At 47.1% G+C, this 17,764-nt stretch overlaps 1 non-coding gene across 1 annotated transcript; it reads right to left on the bottom strand.

The window, feature by feature from the left end:
- Positions 1 to 7,126: 7,126 nt before the first annotated feature.
- On the bottom strand, positions 7,127 to 7,233 carry LOC120653151. Its single transcript, XR_005666831.1, has one exon. It is a non-coding gene; the product is annotated as a small nucleolar RNA R71 (small nucleolar RNA).
- Positions 7,234 to 17,764: the final 10,531 nt, after the last annotated feature.

The raw sequence follows: 17,764 nt of genomic DNA, 5'->3' as shown, positions 1-17,764 counted from the left end.
CATTGAATTCTTGTAGCAATAGGATCCATCGAATCAAGTGTGGCTTAGCATCTTTCTTAGACAAGAGATACTTGATTGCCGCATGGTCAGTATAAACTATCACCTTAGAGTTTACTATGTATGATCTGAATTTTTCGAAGGCGAATACCACGGCAAGCAATTCTTTCTCCGTTGTTGCATAATTAACTTGAGCTTTATTGAGAGTCTTGCTTGCGTAGTAGATAGCATTTACCTTCCCCTCTTTCCTTTGTCCAAGAACGGCTCCTACGGCGTAGTCGCTTGCATCACACATGATTTCAAAAGGTAGATTCCAATCCAGAGGTTGCATGATAGGAGCACTTATGAGAGATGGCTTGAGTGTTCGAAAGGCGTGAAGACAATCACTATCGAAGGTGTATTCCACATCTTTTTGGAGAAGTTGTGTCAATGGCTTGGTGATTTTTGAAAAATCCTTTATGAACCTCCTATAGAATCTGGCATGGCCGAGGAAGCTCCTCAAAGATTTGATGTCCGTAGGTGGTGGAAATTTCTCCACGGTTTCTATCTTTGCTTTGTCCACCTCTATCCCTCTCTCGGAGATAACATGACCGAGAACAATTCCTTCTTTCACCATGAAATGACACTTCTCCCAATTGAGCACAAGATCAACCTCTCCGCATCTTTTAAGAACTTTCTCCAAATTTGCCAAGCAATTATCAAAGCTAGTACCACGCACCGAGAAATCATCCATGAATACCTCCATGATCTCTTCTATGAAATCTGAAAATATAGCCATCATGCACCTTTGAAAAGAAGTGGGCGCATTGCACAATCCAAAAGGCATCCTCCGATATGCAAAAGTTCCATACGGGCAAGTAATTGTGGTCTTATGTTGATCATCTGGATGAATAGGTATTTGGAAGAATCCCGAGTATCCGTCAAGGTAACAAAAGTGTGAATGCTTTGCCAACCTTTCTAGCATCTCGTTAATGAATGGTAGTGGAAAATGATTCTTTCTCATTGTCTTATTCAATTTTCTATAATCGATGCACATCCTCCATCCCATGATGGTTCTTTGCGGTATCAATTGCTCCTTCTCATTTTTCACAACCGTGAGTCCTCCTTTCTTCGGAACGCAATGCACGGGGCTTACCCATTCACTATGTGGCACGGGGTATATTATTCCGGCACTCAACAATTTGATAACCTCCTTCTTCACCACATCACGCATAGCATGGCTCAACCTTCTTTTATGCTCTACGACCGGCTTGTATTGCTCCTCGAGTTGTATACGATGTGTGCAAAAAGCGGGGCTAATGCCTTTCAAGTCATTAATCGAGTAGCCAATCACCTTTTTGTGCTTCTTTAATAAATTCAGCAACTTCTCCGTCTCTTCCGGGCTCAATTCGTCGCTAACAATCACCGGAAAAGTCTTGCCGTCTCCCAAAAATTCATATTTCAATCCCTTGGGGAGCAGCTTCATCTCAACATCGGGCGCACCATCCTCTTCTTGATCTAATTCTCCAATGTCTTCAAATTTTTCTTCCTCCAAATTCCCGTGTTGTGGCTTCAACTCTTCCATTGTTTCCACTAGTTCTCCATCTTGATCGTCTTGAGCATCCCCATTCTCCAAAGCGCGTTGGAGAGGATCCCTGAAAGAATCAATGAAACGAATGCTCTCTACCCCTTCATTATCAAGAGGTAGAGGTAAAGCACGAGACGGTTTTGAATGAAATTTGAAAGTGTGCTTCTCTCCATCTAGATCAAAAGTGACAATCCCTTTTCCAACATCTAGAATAGCATTTACTAATTTGAGAAAGAGTTTTCCAAGGATTATGCTTTCATGTTCATCATCACTAGCATTAATCACAAAAAAGTCGGTAGGAATTTCTTTACCCGCTATGGCAACATTTAGATTTCTATGCACTCTTAGCGGTTTGATTAATCTACCATCTCCCATGATCAATTTAATGATTGTAGCATCTAGGTTCGGTATTTCGTTAAAAAGCTCAACATAAACCTTGGAACTCATCACACTAACATGGGCGCCAATGTCACATAAAACATTGCAACATTTTATTCCGTCTATCTTGCAATCAACACGAGGTGTGGGTGATGGATTACCTTCGCCTTGATCGCTTCCAAACGCATATACTTGGGCTATGTGCGCATAGGGTGATGATTCCGATTTTACTCCCACGATCCTTTTGACCTCCAGCACTTCGTCCAAGTCAATCTCTTCCTCTTTTTCTTCAAAAAGTTTCTGAATAATATCACCGGCCGATTCCTTGCCAAATGTATATCCCATGTGATTATCCAGCGGAAAGTCTTCCGCTATTACCTTCGCCATTCCTCGCAGATTTGGATGCGGTCTTGCTTCGTCGAACAATCCTCCGAAATCAATTGGTATCCAATCCATTTGCTCGAATTCCCTTAGCGATTTGGCAGTGCCCAAGGTTCTTCCTTTCTTTTCCGGGTCATCTTTCGTTGCACTCCGGATCGATGCTTCTTCATCGTGGTTTGTCTCTATGACTTTCCCATGCTTCGGTTGTTCTTCCCTCACTTCCGATGTCTCTTTTCTGAAAATTCCAGCAAGCACCCGCACTTGAGATTCTTCCTCAAAGCTTGCCGAACATCGTTTTTTCCAATCTCTTCGCATGGCCGCACCCTTGCTGATTTTTTGTAGGAGTTGGGCGGCTTCCATTAGTGTTTTCTCCATGAGATCTCCTCCTGCACACATTTGAACAAACTGCATGCACTCGGGGGTTAGGGAAAAGTAAAAGGTATGCAAGAGTACTTCACCGGAAAATCTGAGCTTCGGTCCTTGTTCAATCAATCCATTGAATCTATCCCATGCTTGATCTATCCCTTCTTCTCCTTGCGCGAAGTTGATCACTTGCTTCCGAATATGTTGAACCTTGCTTAACGGAAAGAACCGCTCGCAAAATTTCTTCATCAAGTCATCCCAATTTCCTTTTACCTCGAAGGATGCAAGTGCAAACCATCTTCTCGCTTCTTCCGCAAGTGAGTATGGGAAAAGATTCCATCTAAACCAAACTAGCAGAACTCCGTCTTGTTGTACCGTGTTGCATAGCATTGTGAACCACTTGATATGTCTATATGGGTTGTCCGTCTCATCTCCTCTAAAGGGGTTTGCCGCCGCCATCTTGATGATTTGAGGCTTGATCTCGTACTCGGTGGCTCGCAACACCGAATCTGATTTTTGCATGTCGAAGTCCTCCGATCGCGGGCTTGCATAATCCCTTAGTGATTTTTCTCCTTCCTCCACGTGTTGAATGAGATGGACCATCTAGACAATCAAAACAAAAACAAGAAAACAAAAATTTTCTAGGGAAAAGGTTAGGTGTTAGTAACCAACAAAATTAATACAAAGTTAAACATAGCAAAATCGCTTGTTCCCCGGCAACGGCGCCAGAAAAGCTTGTTGACGCTCCTTAGAGCGCCAATTTACGTACCGCAAACGCACGGATCGTGTAGTTTTTCCCTTAGAGTATTCCCCCAAGGTTTATCAATCCATGGAACAAGTGTATTACTATGCTTAACTAAGCACTAATGATGTTGGTAAAAGATCTATATTGAGTGTTTGAGTGTGAAATAGATCTAATCTAACCAATCTAATCTAATCTAGACTAGTGAGCAATGATAGGTGTGTGCACAAAATATGAAGGGCATTTGTCCATAGGGTCTAGGATCACTAGAGGTGTAATCGCCAAGCAACGAAGAACGGATCTAATCTACCAAAGGTGTGTTCCAAGATCAAAACCTTTCCCTCCCGCATACTGTCACTACACGAGGATAATCGGTAACGAATCAACAAGAACACGATAGTTGATGTAATCTAAGTAAACCATGCAAGAGCAAAGCAAACCCAAAGCCAAGTCGCGAACTATTAGGCATCAAAGCATCATCAACAAGAATCGTGATAGATCAATCTCATAAAGGATTCGGCAATTACAACTCGAGATCTCCTTACAACCCCATGAACAAACGAGGACTTTACCCCATGAAGCTAAGCGAAGCGTAGTCGATCATGGAGATGAAATCTCCGGCAAGGGATGGATCCCTTGCTGTCCTCCAACTTGCAGCGGCGCCGAGGGACGATGAGGCGTCCGGTGTCGCCTTTCTCTTGTGTCTAACTCGAATGGATCTCTAAAACTCGTCTCTGGATTCTCTCTTCTGAATCTCTCTGTGATCTCTCTGCGATCCCCCTCTTTGACGGCGGCTTCGGGATATATATAGGCGGTTCTGGTTGGCGGTTTTGGTAAAACACAGGCTAGGGTTGACGAATACTTCGCGCTGAAGAAAACTGAGGCCGATTGGGCCTAGAAATGGGCTAGGCCGGCCGGCTCAGAGGGCCCCAGGGCGGCCGGCCTGGGCCCTTTCTGGCCCCTTTCGGTTCCATCTTTCGCGTGCGGCCTCTTCTCCTTATTCCTCATCTTAGCCCAGTTGTAACCATGCGTCAAAACATCTTCGAAAATGTCCAATTTCCTGTCAAAATACAACATGCTCCAAAATCTAGGACAAAATTGAAAACGGTCAAGTTCGGGTGCCAAGTAGCGGGTTAGTACATGAATCATTCCGAAGAAATTACCAAAACCTCTCCCAATTGTATAACAAAATGGGTACTTAAGGAGCGCCAACAGAGCCCCACGCGCCGCCGCAACCAAGGGGAGGGTCCCGGGCGACGCGCACCTCCGCCGCTAGGAGGGAGGGGCCCGAGCTCCCGGCCGCCGCCTCTGAGAGGTAGGGGCCCGAGCCCCGTGTGCTGCCACCGCCGGGAGGGATGGGCCTGAGCCCCACGCGCCGTCGCTGCCGGGAGGGAGAGGCCGGCCTCCCCGCGCCGCGGCGGGCCGGGCCCCATGCGCCACTACTGCCGAGAGGGAGGGGGCCACTTCGTGAGGGAGAGGGAGGAAGTGGGAGGGGTGGCAGCTGAGAGGAAGGAGAGAGATGGAAAGAAAACCTAAGTCCTGTTTATATAGTCAAGTGCAATAGTGGGTCACGGTGTTGACGCTCACTAACGATCATTTTCAGGCGTCAACTTGATCAGAAAATCATGAGAGTTTGCATTTCTTACATGCATCTTTATCCAACAAAGTCCCTAAACCACACTTTATCTTGTAGAATATGCAAGTTGTGTTTTCAAGCTAATATGCAGGTTACAAGCACACTTTGGCCCGACATAAAATCACAGAAATTATCAGAGCACCGATTCAGGCTCAGATGGACCAAAAGTGATGCAAGAACCCAATTTAGACAAGCCAAGACAGGCCAAGACCACCGTGGACCAGACAAGGAGGCCCAAGACAGCTTGCTGGATGAAGCTGGGGTCGGTTGGCCCTCCTGCCAGGTCGGCCGACCTACAGGTCGGCCGACCTGGCCGATGGGCCCCACCGCCTCAACTTCGCCATGCATTGCCTCTCCACTGGTTGTTGAAGTCGATTGCAGTAGTCTCACCCCGTGGCTCCCTACTATAAATACAAGGGGGGTAGAGATTATAACACACACACACCCACACACCCCTCACATCTCTCCTCTCTTGCATTCCTTGCATAGTCTTTAGGCTTAGTGGAGTTTAGGAGAAATCTAGGAGTCATCGAGTCGCCGGAGTTGCTCGAGAGTCCTGGTATGGGTTCATCTCTAGCTTTTTCTTGTAATATTCAGTCATTTGTAATAGAATTAGAATATGGTTACCGATATCTGCTTGAAGTATATTCTAAGTTATCGGTTATATGCTTCTTATCATGGTTGCGTTATTATTCAATGCTTGCATTGTATGATCGCCCTGTGCTGGAGATGGTTAGTCTTTTGTTCTTAGAACTCTATCAACTGCTCCAGTATTCGTATGATTGCTCTAGTGTGATGCCTGTCCATCCGGAGGGTGGGGGCTCTGCGCGAGACACTAGAGTATCCCTTACTAGTGTAGATATGGTGTCTAGATTAGCTAAGTGTTGCTGGATGTCAACTAAACCCACAATTTGTAGAGGTAGCCGGCAGGTGGTGAAAGCCCTGTCCGAGCCCGAGTAATCCTCCACGTTCGGTATGGGGGGTAGGAGGTACATAAAGTCGTCGGGGTATACGGGCTCCTCCCATTGCTTCGATAGCGATCTCCCTGTTGTGTAGTTTAATCTCTAACGAGCTAATCAATGAGAAATTGTAGATATAGCTAGCTTAGCACAGCTGACTCGGGCTCTGACTTCTACCTTGCTCCCAGTCTAAAGCATCTTTTATCTTTCTTTTATCTTTTATTTATCCAAGAGGGTAGTTTGTGTGTGTGTCACACTACCTCCTACCATGTTATTATCTTACCCCTGTTTATGCATGAAAATATACAATCTTGATAGAGTTCACCAACTAATCTATATATCTTCTCACTCACCGCCTTCCCTGCAGAAATATAAATGACACCCCGGTATACTCCCGGGTAAAATGCTACAGCGGTATTCTGTGCGCTTGCAGATTTATTCGTGGTTCATGAAATACTGCCACCCCAAATTGGCGTATGCGGGCGTCATCGCTGGTGATGTTGGTAGGCGCCAACAAGCATTTTTGGCGCCATTGCCGGGGAAGGCATAGAGTAAAATATATAGACAAAGTTGTGAACAAAATCAAAATTGGTATTTGCTTGCTAAACAGGGTAACTTGGCTTTGTTTTCTTGTCTTTGTTGATATGAAAACAGGGTAGTGTATGACCGGTTTCGACTTGCCGCAAAACTTTCATTCCGATCCAGAGTCAACTTTGAGAAGGACACGAGCTCGTCTCATATCACCTCGGAGATCACTCTCGGTAGTTGATCCAGTCATCGCATCGTCATCAGCTCCTAGAGCTATGGCCCAGAAGACACTCCGCGATTACTCTGCTCCGTCTACTAACCAGGTCCCTACCGGGCCCGAGGTTAACACCGGAGGAGAAAATTTCGAGATCAAGACGGGTCTCATTACGATGGTGCAGGCCAGCCCTTTCTATGGCAAGGTCAATGAGGATGCCAGCGCTCATCTCCGTCTGTTTCCGTTCTCTCTTTTGGGGAGAGCAAAGCAATGGTTTTATGCTAACAAGGCTGCTGTGGACACTTGGGACAAATGTGCCAAGGCGTTCCTCTCGAAGTTCTTCCCAACAGGCAAAACCAATGCTCTTCGTGGTTGGATTTCGAACTTCTAGCAGGCATCAAATGAGTCAATTCCGGAAGCTTGGGAGAGGCTTCAGGAGTACATTTTGGCATGTCCGCACCATGGAATGGATAATTGGTTCATTCTACAGAACTTCTACAACGGGTTGACACAGCCATCCCGTGATTATGTGGATGCCATTGCGGGTGGAGCTTTCTTCTCGCTAACCATTGAAAGAGCTACATCATTGATCGAGAAGATGGTTTCCAACAAAGGTTGGAGCGATGATCGCCTCTAACCGCGCCAGTGAGGTATGCACTCCGTCAAGGAGGCCAACATGCTCGCTATGAAGATTGATCTCCTCCTCAAGAAATTTGAGGATTATTCCCAAGATAAGGCTCAGATGCAAACACTTCAAGCCTTGGAAACTCGCATGATGTGCGAGGTCTACGGGAATGTTGGACATTCGGGAGACAATTGCCTAGAAACCCAAGAAGAAGCTCTATTCTTCAATGGCAGCAATGGGTTTCGTCCACAAGGAGGTCAAGGGTGGAATCAACCACGCCCATACTACCAAGGAAGTAATGGAAATTCGAATTCTTTCGGTCCTAACCAGCCTACCTTGAGAGATCTTGTCTACGGCCAAGCGAAGATCAATGAGTCCCTTCAAAAGAAGTTGGCCGCTACAGACAAATCTATGGAGACCATCCATGCCAAGATGGACGGAATCTCCACCGCTATGAAAAACCAGCTGAGTTTCAATAAGGCGCTAGAGACTCAATTGACTCAATTAGTTGCTGCTACACCTGCTGCTGAACTAGGGAAGATTCCGGGGCAACCCAAGTCAACTCTAAAAAGCATGAATGTCATCAATGCTATGTGGAAAGAGCCACTTAGCAGGACACCCCTTAGCTATGCAGAGAAGCTCACACGCCCAAGAAGAGGTGCGTGGGGCGAGTTAGCAGCCACAATAAGAGAAGATCCCGGAACCCTAGTGATCAGTTGCTCAATCTTTGATTATGACTTTGATCACACCCTTTGTGACCTTGGAGCTAGCGTCAACATCATGCCCAATGTAACTTTCGAGAAACTAGGCTATCCATCAATTTCCCCGACCACTATGTGTGTACAGCTGGCGGATTCCACGATAAGATATCCAGAAGGAATTGTGGAAAGGTTAATGGTAAAGGTCAAGAATACCTACATATTAGTGGACTTTGTAGTCCTTGATATGGAAGGAGATCTTGGAATTCCGCTCATACTTGGGCGACCATTTCCTCAAGAATACAAACGCCAGAATTGATGTGGGGACAGGAAGAATTAGCCTCCGTATCATGGGAAAGACCATGGAATTCAAATTCCAAAACAAAAAGGAGGTATTCCTAATTCATGAGGATAGTGAGAAATAAGGGCTATGGGCAGAGCCCGGTTGGGATGATCAAGACTATCACCCCCCTTCCAAGCCAGCTTGGGAGGATTGGGAGATTCATACTCCACCAACCGAGCTAGTGGAAGACGACCAGAAGATCTCTGACTTCATCACCAACACAGTATGGAGAGATCTGGAGATCGTTTATCCTACATCCGAGGATCCTGTTCATGCGCCGCCTACGCCACCGAAGAAGACCAAGAAGGTGTGGCGCAAGAAGAACAAGACGTCATTGACCGCTACTACTTTTCCAGGGACGGACGAAACGACCTCAACCTAACTAGGTATGGAGAAAGGTCTTGCTTTTTGGACCCTAAACCAAGAGCTAGCTTGGGGGAGGTTCCCTCCCCTAAGTCAATTGTATCCCTTTATTTGCTTTCAATAAAATTTGATAAAAACTTTCAAAAACAAAATAAAGATTTACTGCTTTATTTCCCTTTTTTCATGATGCGCGATAAGAATGTTTTAACTCCTTTTGATAAGTTGAAAGGATGAGTTTTGCTTTGCTCTATCATGTCTGTTGTGCCTAGTTTGAAAATAAGAGTTCTCTTGAGTTTAAATTCGTTGGTTATACAAATGTCTCGCCAATGAACCTGAAAGTTCCGTGGGTTGCATATGCTTGATCCGAGTCTAAGTTGTTGTGAGTTCAGATATGGTAAATAAGGTTGTGCAAGTTTGTTCTAGTGATGCTTGAAGTCTGGAGTTGTTTTCAAAAAAAAATTAAAGAGGCAAGTTCCCGGTGATATGCAATGTCCTACCAGAGCCATATGTCATATTCCATGAAAAACCCTCACACATATGCTGCTTGATGTTTTGTTGAGTTCTGTCAAATTGTATGACCCTAGTGAGATACTCTTCATGCTTTCTCAATCATAAGCACGTACACGTCCCATCCATTTGCTATATTCCTACACTGGGAATTGGCATCACCATCCATCCATTCCACATAGTAAATGCTCCATATCTTGGTGATCTCTCTCGTAGAACATCCCTGAAAAAAAATAAAGTCAGATTTTGGTTGCCCCAAAAAGAGAAAAGATGGCATGCCAAAGAAGCATGGCCCAAAAAAAGAGAGAGAGAAAAAAAAGGGGTAGCCATGTCTCAAAAAAAAAAGAGACAGGATGATTCAAAAGAGAAAAGCCATTACCTCAATGAGTAAGCCATATCCATCCATCCATCCATCCACCCATACACATGCACCTTTTGATCAAGATTGCATGACTTGTTTCTCCATGGATCCTCTCTTTGGCTTTACAATATACAGAATACAAGTGTGGCCTGTCTTATCCTACATTGAGCTCCACAAAGGCTTGTAGTAGTAGGGAATATCAAAGGCAAGCACTGCCCTGGTAAGGAAATACAAGATGAGTGCCTCGAGAGAGTTATCCTAGGAGCTTTGCCATGTTTTCAAAAATCTTTCAAAAAGTACCTCTAGATGGATTGCGGATCTATGAACAATTAAGTACTACTCTATGCACCGTTCTAACTCTCAACAGCCCAAGACAAGGAGATAGCTAAAAAGCAACATGAAGGAGTAAGGTAATTGAGCAAAGGTATACTAACCGACTTATTTAGACTCATAGATGAATCTCTTTGCTTCAGACTATGACATGACAGGTAAGGTATGAGTCAAAGTGATTTTCTGATCAACAACCTGATTTGTCCTACTTTGCTCGAGACGAGCAAAGGATAGCTTGGGGGATCTTGTTGATGCTCACTAACGATCATTTTCAGGCATCAACTTGATTAGAAAATCATGAGAGTTTGCATTTCTTACACGCATCCTTATCCAATAAAGTCTCTAAACCACACTTTCCCTTTTAGAATATGCAAGTTGTGTTTTCAAGGTAATATGCAGGTTACAAGCACACTTTGGCCCGACATAAAATCACAGAAATTATCAGAGCACCAATTCAGTCTCAGATGGACCAAAAGTGATGCAAGAACCCAATTCAGACAAGCCAAGACAGGCCAAGACCACCGTGGACTAGACAAGGAGGCCCAAGACAGCCTGCTGGACGAAGCTGGGGTCGGTTGGCCCACCTGGCAGGTCGACCGACCTACAGGTCGGCCGACCTGGCCCATGGGCCCCACCGCCTCAACTTCGCCACGTGTCGCCTCTCCACTCGCTGCTGAAGTCGGTTGTAGTAGTCTCACCCCGTGGCTCCCAGCTATAAATACAAGGACGGGTAGAGATTAGAACACACACACACCACACACCTCACATCTCTCCTCTCTTGCATTCCTTGCATAGTCTTTAGGCTTAGTGGAGTTTAGAAGAAGTCTAGGAGTCATCGAGTCGCCGGAGTTGCTCGAGAGTTCTGGTATGGGTTCATCTCTAGCTCTCTCTTGTAATATTCGGTCATTTGTAATAGAATTAGACTATGGTTACCAATATCTGCTTGAAGTATATTCTGAGTTATCGGGTATATGCTTCTTGTCATGGTTGCGTTATTATTCAATGTTTGCATTGTATGATCGCCCTGTGCTGGAGATGGTTAGTCTTTTATTCTTAGAACCCTGTCAACTGCTCTATTATTCGTATGATTGTTCTAGTGTGATGTCTGTCCATCCGGATGGTGGGGGCTCCGCGCGGGACACTAGAGTATCCCTTACTAGTGTAGACATGGTGTCTAGATTAGCTAAGTGTTGCTTGATGTCAACTATAACCACGGTTTGTAGAGGTAGCCGCCAGGTGGTGACAGCCCTATCCGAGCCCGAGTAATCCTCCATGTTCGATATGGGTGGTAGGAGGTACATAAAGTCGCCGGGGTATACGGGCTCCTCCCATTGCTTCGATAGCGATCTCCTTGTTGTGTAGTTTAATCTCTGATGAGCTAACCAATGAGAAAGTGTAGATATAGCTAGGCTAGCACAGCTGACTCGAGCTCTGACTTCTACCTTGCTCCCGGCCTAAAGCATCTTTTATCTTTCTTTTATCTTTTATTTATCCAAGAGGGTAGTTTGTGTGTGTGTGTCATACTACCTCCTACCATGTTATTATCTTACCCCTGTTTATGCATGAGAATATCCAATCTAGATAGAGTTCACCAAGTAATCTATGTATCTTCTCACTCACCGCCTTCCCTGCAGAAATATAAATGACACCACGGTATACTCCCTGGTAAAATGCTACAGCGGTATTCTGTGCGCTTGCGGATTTATTCGTGGTTCATGAAATACTGCCACCCCAAATTGGCGTCTGCGGGAGTCATCGCTGGTGACGTTGGTAGGCGCCAACACATGGGCTGACCCTCATTTTTTGAGGCGGACACATTACACATGTCCGCCTCAGTAAATGATTAAGTGAGGCGGTTACATCAAACCGCCTCTGTAAATGAAAAACACCTCGGTTAATCTATTTTGCGAGGCGGTTTCTCTAACCGCCTCGGTTAATAAGAAATGACAGGCTCGGTTAATGCCAGGCATTAACCGAGGCAGTTAAAAGTTGTGCCCGCCTCTGAGGGCTTTTGGAAACACCTCGGTTAATGCAGTTCTGTAGTAGTGATGGATTGGTACCAAGATCAAGTCCTAGGCAAGCGGACCTATTTCCCACACTTTAAAAGATTCACCTATTGGGTGGGGCATTTTTGAGTCGGCAAAAACCGGCGGCAACAACGACGGAGAGGTGTGTGGCCGTCGGGGTGGAGAAGAAATGTGGTGGGAGTTTTATACAATACAAGCTCACGATACGAACCGGCGATGATGTGGCTCACCACCACCAGTCGATAGCTTTAACCAGTGATGATGGGTGACGAAACCATCACCGCTAAGGGCCATCATAGCCGATTCCAATGGCCACTTCGAGCAGCCACCTACATTAGAACCAGCAGTGATGAAGCATCACCTCCTCTTTGGTTTCAACTGTTGGTGAAATAATCATCATCCCATTTTCAAGGACCAATTGTATAGCGGTGAATAAGGCCCAAATGAAAAGTTTGAGGGCTAAACATTGACCTATTTGATAGATGAGGGATGAATTTGAACCCCGAAAGGAAGTTGAGGGATGAAAGTGCACTACTACAAAAATTACATTAACTGCGACCTTCTGAGGCGGATAGAATTTTTAACCGCCCCGATTAATACCTGGCATTAACCGAGGCAGTTATTAAAACTGAGGCAGTTATTCTAACACAAATGCCTCAGTTAATTGATTAACCGAGGCGCGCACCCTATAACGCCCACCTCAGAAAATACTGAGCCCCGAACATGCCCAGAAAGCCGGATAATAGACTTCCATATATATTGTGAGTTAGGGTTAATAGTTCCCCCACCACCACCAGTTCCACTCGGCTTTTCCCTCCACCTCTCCCCTCCCCTGGATTCCCCGCCGCCCACCCTGTCGGTGTTTAACCGCCAAGCCTACTACGGGTATCCCCGGAGTAGTTGATTGTAGGTAGGGACTCGCCAAGATTAAGAACGCAATGGTGCAAGGAACACAAAAGTTTATACAAGTTCGGCCCACCGGGTGGATCTGGGTCCTGCGTGGTTGTTTGTATTACCTTGAGGATTAATGGTGATTCATGTGTTTTGGTGGGGTCCCTGCCCGCCCTTATATAGTCTGGGGGACATGGTTACATGGAAAGTTCTAGTCGAGTACTATTGGAGTCCTTCCCAATGCCTATCCGGTAGTTTCCTTCTATCGAATAGTCTTGCTTCTATACGAGTAGTTACAATATGGTAAGGCCTATCCCATGCGATACTCCATACTCTAGAATATTCTATGCTGTAAGCAGTCCCGCTGCACCGGGTCTGAGACACCACTCTCCTCCCACTCTCTCGATGATGGTCGCAGCGCCCTCTCTCCTCCTCACCACGGGTACTCTCCTTCCCGAAGCCCAGCAGTGGCACATCACTGTTTGCGTTTCTTATGCCCAAAAGAATATGGATTCCGCAAACGTACAGAATCACCGCTATAGAATTTCACCTTGGAGTATTCTAGGGTATCGTAATTTTCTCAGGGAAGCATTATGGTAAAGAGTATCGAGGAATCAAATGATAAACTTTACTAAACCGACTAACTTTGTGGGGGGTAAGCCTGATAGATAGGATAGGATAATGGCCAAGCGATGACCGTCTGACACAGGAGACTCTAATCCTTAGAGAGGTAAGCAGCTGAGAGGACAATGAGTGAGAAATACTCATAAAACACTTCTAAACTATCGAGCTAGCCTCTCTAGACTAAACCTTGCTTCTAACTAGTTATCAGGAACCTAGAGCTTACTTCGGCAGCAGGAAGAGGAAGGACTTCAGAAACGGATGAGAGGGGAGTCCAACGGCAACTTGCAACTACTGCTATGAAAACACCCGAACGTGGTGGAATACAAGGGACAGACAGGACTGTCACCACCTGCCGCCTACCACAACGGTTTCATGGGGTGAAACACACTTTCTAGCTAACACTAAGCTCAGACACCACGTTCGTACTCGATGTTAGGATTTCTCTTAACTCGTTCAAGAGAAATCTACCTCAACATTGGGACCCAACTTGAGTTCCCTAGTCCGGGCAAGAAAACCCATAAGGTAAGATCCCGATAAATAGGGAACATAGAGGAACTCACTTCTGCACACAAGCAAGATAAATAATGCGGGAAGTAAAGCTGACTTGAAAAGACAAAGAAGATACAAGAGCTTATACCCGACTTCCGATGACGACTCCGGAATCCCGAGACAAGCTCGACTCGACTCTAACTCCCAACTACCTAACCTACTCTAGAAACTAAAAGTAAGAAGAGAGAACTCCTTTGGTGTGTGTCTCACAAGTGAGGATGGGGGCCTATTTATACTAGCTAGAGGTCGTCATTTGGCCGAGGCGTTGGTTGTAAGCAAGAGGGTCGGTTGACGTAGCTTCCATGCGAAGATGAGCTCGAGATGGGCCGGCCTGGGATTCTTGCCATTTGTCGCCGACCTTCTTGTGGACACTCCTGATCTTCTCTAGATGATGGTGGATGGATGCGTTGGTTCAAAGCTGAAATTTGTAGGCCGGACAGCCTCACCTAGGCCAGCCGGCCTGGGTTCGGCATGTCTTGGGCCTCCGTGTCACCGACTTCTTGATCAACATGTGCATGAAGTCCATAGTGGTGCTCCGGGCCAAAAGATCTCGGTAAGTGCTGTAGATGGGTCCTTTAATCCATGTGCTAGGCATTTCGGTCATATCTTTTGTATTTGCTTGTATATCCAGTGCATAAGGGTCCATTGGAGGGTCTCTAATGGTCTTGTGGCAAGGAATGATGTGCTCGGCAAAGGTGTCGGGCCGGCCGGCCTGCAGCCTCTGCACAACACGAGTCCGGAACTTGTAATTTGCATAACTTTTGCATCCGGACTCCGAATTGGGTGAACCAAATGTCCAATTCGATCATCTTGACGAGCTCTTCAACATAGCAATGTCAAATTTAGTGTTTACATTGTTTATAATGGTGTCATCTTATATCCATGTTTCACCATCCTTGTAGATGCTCCATTTAGTGTTGTTTCTTGCATATTCTGAGCATAATCCTGCAAAACATCTCAAACCACCGAAACTTGTAGAATTTGTTAGAAATAGGTAAAATATGTATGGAGCATAGTGCAAGGCTCAATTTATTCTTGAGAAGTTGACGGTTAAAATGGGAAAATAATGGCCGTCGACAGTCACATCCTCCCCGAAGCCCGGCAACCAGGAGCAGTCCCCGCTACACTTCACGGTGGCATGTCAACTCCTCCCCGGTGTAACATCCCATAATTTTTATGAAATGTTATATATTCCAAAAATATGAGTTTTCAAAAACTTTGTGTGATTGTGTTATTAGCTAAGAATAATATAAGGTTGTCTTCTAATTCTCTCTGAATTCCTAGAAAATAAAAGATATTTAAATACAAGGACTATAATGTTAGTGTGATTTATTCGGAGTTATTTGAATTTTATTGGCTCTATCCTGTTTCAAATCTTCAGATGAATCTTTGTTTGAATTGAGTGGCTTTTTAATTTCAATTCAGCCATTCAAATTGAAAATTAAAAGATAACTTGCCTTGGGCCAAAAACCATCTAACATCTAACCTCCCTAAACCACCGAACTCCGCCCCGATCCGCGTCACCAAACCGGCCTACACCGCCCAGCCCGTTACCCCGCCTTGGCCTGCCAACACCGCTGCGGGGCCCAATTCGCGGGCGGAGCCAGCACGTACGCCAGCCCAGCACCCTCACCCCTTCCCCTCTCTGTTCTGCTGCCAAACCGGCCCCAGCTATCAGAGCCACCCCTCCCCTATTTTCTCCTCCGTGCAGGCGCCGCTGCTCTGCCCTACTCCACCTGCCCGCGCCCTCGCGTGAGGGGTGTCTCCACTCCATGCCAAAAGAGTGTAACGGCATGGCCTGCCACCCTGCAGCTGCCCGCGATGCCACCGCGTTCCGCGTTGGTCTCCCCCTGCCGCTATCGGCCACGCCAGCCCGCGCCCACAACTCTGAGCACGAGGAGGAGAAGCCCACAATGCCGCCACGCGTCCAAGCTCCAGCGCGTGCGTCCCATTGACGCCCTCGGCGTACGGGACCCGCCGCAAGCTCCCAACCCTAGCTGCACCACCTATAAAGCCATGTCCAGCCGCTTGCCCAAACCGTAGCCACCACTGGGGTTTTTTCCCCTTTCCGCCGCCACCACCAAGAGGGCAAGGAAGGGGAGAAGTAGAGGAAGGAGAAGAAGAGGAGGATCGCTGCGGGGAGGAGAGGAACGTCGCTACCGCTGCAGCCCCATCGAGCTAGCGATAGTACCACAACGACAACGCAACTGCTCGGCACGGCACCGCATCGACTCGCCACGGCTGCACCTCGCCCCGGCCTCATCGTGTCCTCCTCTGAACTACACCGGTAGGTACCACCATTCCACCACTCCTTGACCCTCTTGTGCTACCGAAGTGCCTCCGCCGCCATGCGCCCCTGTCTCGTCGCGGTCCGGCCATGCCGGGACTCGCACGTGCGTGCCATGCCTGCCACCAGCGTGTCATGGCCTCGCCAAAGCCACGTCGAGCGCGAAACCGACCACCTGGACCTCACCTCGCATCACCCTTGGCCTCGCCACGGCCCTGCTCGCCGCGCACACTGCACGACGTCGCAGCATGGCACACACGGACACCTTGATGGCAATGCGCCGAGCATCCTATGGGCACACCACACCCGCAACCTTCACTGCCGAGTGCAAGCACCCTTCGCCGCCTCCTTGACCTCTGTCAAATCCTGCCTCACCTTGCCAAGCTCGCCGCCCTTACCTTGCCCCTAGGCAAGCCCTCCGCCGCTACGCCTTTTACCAAGACGAACCCCGCCGTCGAAGTGCCTAGCCTAGTCTGTGCCTCCGCCTCAGTTTCATCACTGTAGACGCCGCCGGGAGATCCCTCACCGTCGCGGCTGGAAGACCACGCCGCCAAGGGCCTGCTCTGCTTCGCCACGGCATGGGGAGATTGCAGCGCACACCGGTCGCTGCACATGCACAGCCACACACTGAGCCGAGCCACACCGGATCACCCTCGGCTGCAATGGATCCCACTATCAATGACAACCGGGCCCCACCCACCGGAGGAAGAAGAGAAGTCAACCGGTGGACCCAACCTGCTAGTGGAAGATGATAAAAGAAGAAAAGAAGAAAATAAGGAGGAGATGGGGAATTGGGCCGCTGCCGCCTGCTGGCCCAAGATTGCGAGCCGCGCGCCGAGCCAGCCCGATGAGCCGAGCCGGCCTACTTTGCCAAGGACCAAGTCGTCTGCCCAAGAAGCCAAAACCCAAGCCGACCTTGATGGGCCGAGCCGAGCCAACTCAGTCCTCCTTTCGGCTCGTTAACTCGTTTCCTATCTTCTTTTTCTTTTAAACCCGGCTGACATGTGGGCCCCGCCCGTCAGCGACACAACATCCCTAACACGTGGGCACCACTGACCCTGCTGACACGTGGACCTCGTTGACCATTGACTTGGTCAACATTGGCCAAGTCAACACTAACGTTATGATGACGTCAACGGAGGCTAACCCACACGTGGCACGCTGTGTGTTTTTCTTTTTGGAAAATCATTATTAATTCTAGAAAATGATTTGATCTTTGAAAATTCGTAGTAAATTAACTGGAGCTCCGAAAAATATGTACCAGTTTCACAATTCTTCTAAAATCATGCTCTACGCATTAGAGTAGGTTTTGTTGTGAGTTGGATCTTATTTGAGCAGTTTTGTGCATCTTTGCACTTTGGCCCCTATATTTATATGTAATTACGAATAGGTCC

This window comes from Panicum virgatum, chromosome 9K, assembly GCF_016808335.1.
Source record: "Panicum virgatum strain AP13 chromosome 9K, P.virgatum_v5, whole genome shotgun sequence".
Lineage (NCBI taxonomy): Eukaryota > Viridiplantae > Streptophyta > Magnoliopsida > Poales > Poaceae > Panicum > Panicum virgatum.
Note: the sequence above shows the minus strand (reverse complement) of the source record. Positions and strands in the feature narration are given on the sequence as shown.